General features: G+C 38.2%; 1 pseudogene; it reads left to right on the top strand.

Moving 5' to 3' along the window:
• The first annotated feature begins 1,247 nt into the window (after positions 1 to 1,247).
• LOC113888087 lies at positions 1,248 to 1,723 on the top strand (annotated as a pseudogene).
• The last annotated feature ends 6,462 nt before the right edge of the window (positions 1,724 to 8,185 follow it).

The following is an 8,185-nucleotide window of genomic DNA, read 5'->3' as shown; positions in this document are numbered from 1 at the left end:
GATAGCTCTCACTTTCCCTCTTTGACTCTGATTTCCTGTGTGTGTATGTCATCTTTTGGAAAATCTCCTAGGGTAGCAGCAAGTATAGGTTTCTACCATCTTTATATCTCTCAACTGCAGAGATAGAATTTCTTACTCAAGTTCCAGTAAAAGTTTTAGAAATTTCCCTCAGTGACTGGCTAAGATCACTTGCCCATTCCTGAACTAAACATTTGGGTCAAGGGGATGAAATACTACTGGAAATGCCCATTGTCTTACCACTCCCGTGGTCAGTTAGAGGAGTCAATCTGACCCCCAAAAAAGGTTCTAGTACTAGAGGAGGAATGGGGTGGGAGAAAGTCATATTGAGAAGACAAAACCATAGCTAACACAATATACTACCAGCAGTATGATCAAACTGTTGATGTGATAAGGGCACATATGATATGAGTGTAACAAAAAGCAAAGTAAAACACTTCAGTCTCAATTACCTGGATATATTAATAAAAGTATAGGAAGAATACATGCCCACTTTTTATTCAGGTATGATTCTTAATTAGTATTTCTTGAGTACAGTCCTTGGACCAATTGCACCAGAATTATTTTGGAATCTTGTTTAAAATATAACTTCCTGAGTTCTATCCTAAATCTGCTAAATATGAACCTACAAATAAATTCCTGTTGTCCAGGAATCTACATTTTTAACAGGTGATCTGGGTGATTTGTAAGAACATTAAAGCTCCAGAACCATGATTCTATTTTATTTAGACACATTGAATTGTAATACTAGGAGAAGTTATTATGTTTGGACTTGTAATTAGGGATGTAAATCTAGTCAAGCCCATTGTTGGTGCTCAACAAATATTTGATGCACTGAAATCTTACTAGTATCTTACTAGTTCAGACTAATTAGGTAGAAGCCATCTGAACTAATGAAAGTTCAAAACCATAGGTTGTTTTAAAAATGAAACATGGGGACTTCTGGCTATGATGTAGTGATGAAGACAACAAAATTCCTTTGCCCCAAAACAACTGTAAAACTCAACAACATTGTTCAAAAAACTAGTCATCGAAGTGCAGTTCTTGGTCCTGCAGATCTGTGTCTTGCTTCAACAATGCTTGGACAGAACAGACCCAGGGATGTCCCTTGCTCCATCAGCGGACCAGCCTTCAACCTTTTTCCCAGTTGCAACCTTCAGAATCAGCCACTCAGCTGTCCATGATCACCAGGGCCAGCCATCACTTTTTGAGCTTAACTCCTTATTACCATGAGCTCCAAGATTCGTCAGAATTATTCCACCAAGGTAGAGGCCGCCATCAACCACCTGCTCTACATGCACCTGCAGGCTTCCTATACCTACTTTTCTCTGGGCTTCTATTTTGACCACAACAATGTGGCTCTGGAGGGTGTGGGCCACTTTTTTTCACGAATTGGCCAAGGAGAAGTGCGAGGGTGTAGAGCGGTCTCTTGAATATGCAAAACCAGAGCGGCGGCCTTGCCCTCTTCCTGGATGTACAGAAGCCATCCCAAGATGAGTGGGGTAAAACCCAGGATGCTATGGAAGCCTCCCTTCTCATAGAGAAAAGGCTGAACCAGGCCCTTTTGGATCTGCATGTCCTAGGTTCTGCCCTTGCAGACCCCCACATCTGTGATTTCCTGGAGAACCACTTCCTAGATGAGGAGGTGAAACTCATCAAGAAGATGGAGCCATTTCTCAAGTTTCGGACACAATGGAAACAATAAAGCTTTTTGCAGCAAAAAAAAAAAAAAAAAAAAAAAAACACCATTTCAGAGCTTGAACAGAAGCAAGTAGGAAAAAAAAAGAAAGAAATATTAATTCATGAAAAACTGAATTTCAGGTATGAACAGTGAAAGTCTATGGTGTTCTTTTCTGGAACTACTTCCATCCTACCTCCATATCAGGTGAGGTAGATGAGGTTGTTCTACCACAATGGGGCTGGCAGTGAAAAATCAGCAGATTTACTGGTAGAAGGGACTAACTTGGTTTGGAATAGATGATGAAAAACCTATATCCAATGATATTGTTGATAAAGTACCAAATTTGGCAGAAATGAGCAAGGAAAGCCAGGAACAATGCTAGCCTCAAGGTGAAGTCTTGGTTGGAGTCAGTGGCAGACAAACTAAAAAGCTGAGATTTAATAGGGAAATTCTGGTCATGAGAAAAGCATAGAAGAACTATCCTTGGCTGTCCAGGAGGCTGAATGAATGCATGTGGAGACCTGAGAAGACCTGGTAAAAATTAATAGCTGAAAATGGCCTGAATTTGTACACATACTTAAAATCACATGCAAATCCATCAGCAGTGGGTGGATACCTTACTGACTCAACTTGGTTGAGCACAGCTTCTAACCAATCATTAGCTGACCATTAAAATAAGAAAACACAGAGGTGACTCCTAGGAAGCCAAACTCAAAAGGAAAAATAAAATTCAAAAAAAATAAGCAGAATAGTTAGAGACCAGAAAGCAGGAGGAGACAAATTCTTCAGATTAAGCCCAGGAAGGCTACAAATAAATGAAACAAACAAAATGAACAACACTCTCAGTGGAATAAAGAATCCAGAACTGCTACAATACATTGTATAAAATGTCTAGTTTTCAAAGATAAGATGACAAGACACGAAATGGCAAAGAGTGACCCACACTCAGGGAAAAATTCAATAGAAACTGCCCGAGTGAGCCCAGATGTTGGATTTAACAGGCAAGGACTTCAAAACACTGATAAATATGTTCAAAGAATTAAAGGAACCATTGTTTATGAATTAAGGGAAAATGTGATGACAACAGCTGCCTCATTGGAAAAGTTCTGGATGCTGGGAAAGATTGAGGGCAGAAGGAGAAGAGGGTGTCAGAGGATGAAATGGATGACATCGCTGATGTAATGAACTTGAACTTGGGCAAAGTTTGGAGGTGGTGAGGGACAGAAAGTCCTGGCATGCTGCAATTCATGGGGTTGCAAATAGTCAGACACGACTGGGCGACTGAACAACAACAACAACAACAACAACAACAGGATGACAACCCAATGGCTCAGCAGGTAAAGAATCCATCTACAATGCAGGAGACACAGGTTCTATCCCTGATTCAGGAAAATCCCCTGGAGAAGGAAATGGCAACCCACTCCAGTATTCTTGCCTGAAAAAAATCCCATCCCATGGGCGGAGAATCCTGACTGACTACAGTCCACAGGGTCACAAAGAGTCAGACCCAACTGAGTGACTAAGTACAAACACATGATGACAATGATACAAAAAAAGAGCAAGTCTCAATTTAAAAAAGGAACTTTAGAAAGAACCAAATGGAAACTGCTCAGTTGAAATCACAATAACTGATATGAAAGTTTACTATATTTACTCAAACATCATATTTGAAATGGCAGAGAGAAGAGTCATCCAGTCTAAAAAACAGAGAGAAAAAAACTGAAGAAAATGAACAGAACCTTCTGTGACTACTTCTAGCATGCCAACTTACATGTAATAGGAATCTAAGAAGAGACAAGAAAGAAAAAAATATTTGAAGAAATAATCAAAAAATTTTTCAAGTTTGGTGAAAAATATTAATTGGCAGGTCAGTGAAGCTCAATTCCAAGTAGGATAAACACAAAGGGGTGCATATGTAGTCATATTGTAGTCAAACTTTTGAAAGCCAAGAACAAAATCTTGAACAAGAGACAAATGACTCCTCATATACAGTGAAACAATGTTTACCCTATGGTTAACATTATACTTAATGATCAAAGACTGAATGCTTCCCCCTTAAATCAGGAAAGAGGAAAAATTTACATTCTCATCACTATTTGCTGGATGTTCTAGCCAGAGCAATAAGGACAGGAAATTAAGTAACAGGCATCTAAATTTGAAAAGAAGTGAAACTAACTCTATTTGTAGGTGGCAAGATCTTACATGTAGTCTACAAAAAAAAATTAGAACTAATAGCATACAAAATGATAATAGGATATAAGATACAAAGTCCAATCGTGTTTCTGTACATGAGCAGTGAACATTTGAAAATGAAAGTAAGATGTAATTATATTCATTATAACATCAAAAAGAATAAACTAAAAATAACTAACAAAAGAAGTATATGACATATATACATTGAAAACTACACAACATTGCAAAGAAAACTTAAGACTTAAATCCCCCACATTGACCAATATATTCAACACAATTCCTATCAAAATCTCAGCAGGTGATTTTTTTCAAAGAAATTGATGACCTGATCCAAAATTTTATATGGGAACACAAAGAACCCAGACCCAGAAATCCAAGCAATTTTGGAAAGGAGAGGAGCTGTAGGACTTAAGGTACCCAACTTCAACTTACTATAAAACTACTGTAATGAAGGCAGTGTGGTATTGGCCTAAAAATAAATATATAGATTAATGGAAAAAAAAAATAGAGTCCAGAAATAAACCCTTAGCTTTATGGTCAATTGATTTTTCCCAAAGATTGCAAGGCAATTAAATGAGGAAAAATATAATTTTTTTAGCAAATGATTCTGGTTATCCACATACAAAAAAATTAACTTCTACCTTTACCTCATATCATACACAAAAATTAAACTGTAAATGGATCATAGACCTAAATGTAGTAGCTAAAACTATTATAAGTTTGAAGAAAATATTAGGACAATTTTTAATTCTCTCTCTATATATATTATATCTCAATAAAGTTGTTGGAAAAATATCATTTTATGATTGTTTTCTATGACTGCATAGAAAATCATCCCCAAGCTTAATTTGTACAGGTTATTTTGCTCATGGATTCTATGTAACATGGCATTCAGCATACAGAGGAGACGGTTTGTTTCTGTTCCACAGTTCCTGAAACCTCAGCTGAAATTCTAGAATTCTGGAGGTTGGAATCATTGCAAGGCTTGTTTACTCTCATGTCTAGTGGTTAATGCTGCTGCTGCTGCTGCTAAGTCGCTTCAGTTGTGTCCGACTCTGTGCGACCCCATAGATGGCAGCCCACTAGGCTCCCCCGTCCCTGGGATTCTCCAGGCAAGAACACTGGAGTGGGTTGTCATTTCCTTCTCCAATGCATGAAAGTGAAAAGTGAAAGTGAAGTCGCTCAGTCCTGTCTGACTCTTCACGACCCCATGGACCACAGCCTACCAGGCTCCTCCGTCCATGGGATTTTCCAGGCAAGAGTATTGGAGTGGGGTGCCATTGCCTTTTCCAGGTTAATGCTGGCCATCAGTCAATACCTTAATTAAGACTGTCAGCTTAAATATCACATGTGGTCTCTGTTTTGGTACGGGACACCTTACAACATGGTGTGTTTGTCTGATGTTTTTCTCATGATTAGACTGGGTTTATAATTTTGGGGAGGATGATCACAGAAGTGAAGTGCCATTCTCATCACATCATATCAAAGATATACATTTATCTATTACTTATTACTGATGATGTTAATAATGTGGTCAAGGTTGTGTTTGTCAGAGTTCTCCCCTGTAAGGTTACTTTCTCTCCTCTCCCCTTTTAATACTCTACTTTTTGGAAGCAAGTCACAGTAACAACCTCCTTAAGGAATGAAGAGTTATGCTTCATCTCCTTGAAGACAGTATATAAGTCATTTAGAATTCTTATACAAAAGAGACTTGTCTATTTACTTATTCAATAATTCATTTATATCAATATGGATTCATGGATACTTATTTTGTATTTTGGGTTATAATCCAATACTAGTTTCTTTTATTGTTCATATATTTCAAGTTTCGGCCATTGGAAGCTGTTTCAATTGGCCCCACTACCCCTTTGTGAGTGTGTTGAGAACTTCCTTACTTTATGGCGTTACAAAATGCTTCAGTCTCATCTTGTATATTCCCTATTTCAGCCTATGAATCAGTCAGTCATTTTTTTTCCCAAAGACTCACTGTTATTTTTATTGAAGAATGATATTAAGTATGAACTTTTAGACACTAAGTGTGTTCATTGGGGTGTCATTGCTTCTAGGCAGTCTCAGCTATCAGAGCAAGAAAATATAGGTGTACATCCTAGCCCAGTTATGCATCAGATCAGATCAGATCAGTCGTTCAGTTGTGTCCGACTCTTTGCGACCCCATGAATCGCAGCACACCAGGCCTCCCTGTCCATCACCAACTCCCGGAGTTCACTCAGACTCACGTCCATCGAGTCAGTGATGCCATCCAGCCATCTCATCCTCTAGCGTCCCCTTCTCCTCCGGCCCCCAATCCCTCCCAGCATCAGAGTCTTTTCCAATGAGTCAACTCTTCGCATGAGGTGGCCAATATGCATATATGCATCCATATGTATCTATTAAGCAAAGCATGAGTTCATACTGAGATCTCTAACTCTAATCCAATAGCATGGAGCTTCCCAGATGGCTTGGTGGGTAAAGAATCTGCCTGCAATGCAGGAGATGTGGGTTCCATCTCTGGGTCAGGAAGATCCCCTGGAGGAGGGCCTGGAAACCCACTCCAGTATTCTTGCCTGAAGAATCCCATGGGCAGAGGAACCTGACAGGCTACAATCCATGGGGTCACAAAGAGTCAGACATGACTGAAGTGACTTAGCATTCATGCATGCACAATCCAATAGCACATGGATCACTCTGGGCTTCTCCTTTTGTTTCCTTTTAAAATCCCTTGTCAACAGTGGGCAACCTAACTCTCATCATTCATTTATGCTTATTTGTTCAATCACAGTATACATCTACAGCAGTTTCAGAGTTGTTATCTGTCTATTTTTTAATAACATATATCCATTTTCCATTTTCAGCTCAGCAGTGGAACTGTATCCACAAATGCCAAGGTACAATGAAATAAATTCATTAGGAATCAGCATTTTATTATTATTATCATTGGCCTTATGGAATGGCATGCAGGATCTTAGTTCCTCCACCAGGGACTGAATTTATGCTCCCTCGAGTGGAAGCATGGAGTCCCAACCACTAGACTACCAGGGAACTTTTGAAATCAGCATTTTAGATATTTTAACTTTTATACCACATAACATCAGAGCCAAACATCAGAGATTGCTTAAAAGAAAAGAAAAAAATATAATTTTAAAAAGAATCCCTTTCCCTTTAAAATTTTTTCTTTTTTACTATCATAAAAAATATGCAATATGTACCATTTTAACTATTTTTAGTGTGTGATTTCGTGGCACTAAGTACATTAACAATATATACGACCATCACTAGTATCCATTTCCAGAATTTTCATCATTCCTTACTGGAATTCTGTACCCATTAAACAAGAAGTCTTTACTTTCTTTCCTTTCTCTTCTGATAACCTCTGTTCCACTTTCTGTCTCTATGAATTTGCCCATTCTATTTAATTCCTATAAGTGGAATCATAAAATAGTTGTCTTTTTGTATCTGCTTCTTTCACTTAGCATAATGCTTTCAAGGTTCAGCCATGTTGCACCATATATTAGAACATCCTTTCATTTTAAGCCTGAACAATATTTCATTATATGTTTATACCACATTTTATTTAATCCATTCATCTGTTGGTGGACATTTTGCTGTTTTAGCCTTTTGTCTATTGTGATCAATGCTGTTAGGAACATGGATGTTCATGTATCTGAGTCTCTGTGTTCAATTCTTTGTATTTATATTTAGAAATGGAATTGGTTGGTCATATGGTAATTCTATGTTTATGTTTTTTTTTTTTTTTGAGCCACCAAATTGTTTATCACAACAGCTATACAATTTTACATTTTCAACAGCAATGCATGAGAGCTTTAATTTCCCTACATCTTCACCAACACTGGTTATTGTCCTATTTTCTTAAATAAGAGTGACCTAAATGGGTAGTGTCTTAGTCTAATCAGGCTGCTATAACCAAATTACATAAAAGTGACATCAGCAAAATGGCTGGACAAGATGTCCCTTGCAAGTGTCTACCCCTCAACAACAAAATTTGGCATCTACCCACAAGCAAAAGTACCTTTGATGGAGCTGTGGAATCTAGTACCATACATAAGAAACATGGAAGGATTCTTACTTACCTACACATTAGGTAATAGGTATGCAAACCGCGGTGCCAGATGTGGACCCTAAAGTGGTCCTTGAACCAACTCCAGCCCTTCTTAGCCATGATCTAGGAACCTCCAGAGGACACTAATTTAGACAATAAACCACAAATGAGAGGACATTTGTGGAAATCTAGGAGTCCAGTGGAGAAGTTCCAGCATACCACAGGAGTGAAATAAA

This window comes from Bos indicus x Bos taurus, chromosome X (genome assembly GCF_003369695.1).
Source record: "Bos indicus x Bos taurus breed Angus x Brahman F1 hybrid chromosome X, Bos_hybrid_MaternalHap_v2.0, whole genome shotgun sequence".
In the NCBI taxonomy this organism is placed as follows: Eukaryota; Metazoa; Chordata; class Mammalia; order Artiodactyla; family Bovidae; genus Bos; species Bos indicus x Bos taurus.
The sequence above is the reverse complement of the archived record's forward strand: the minus strand, read 5'-3'. Positions and strand labels throughout refer to the sequence as shown.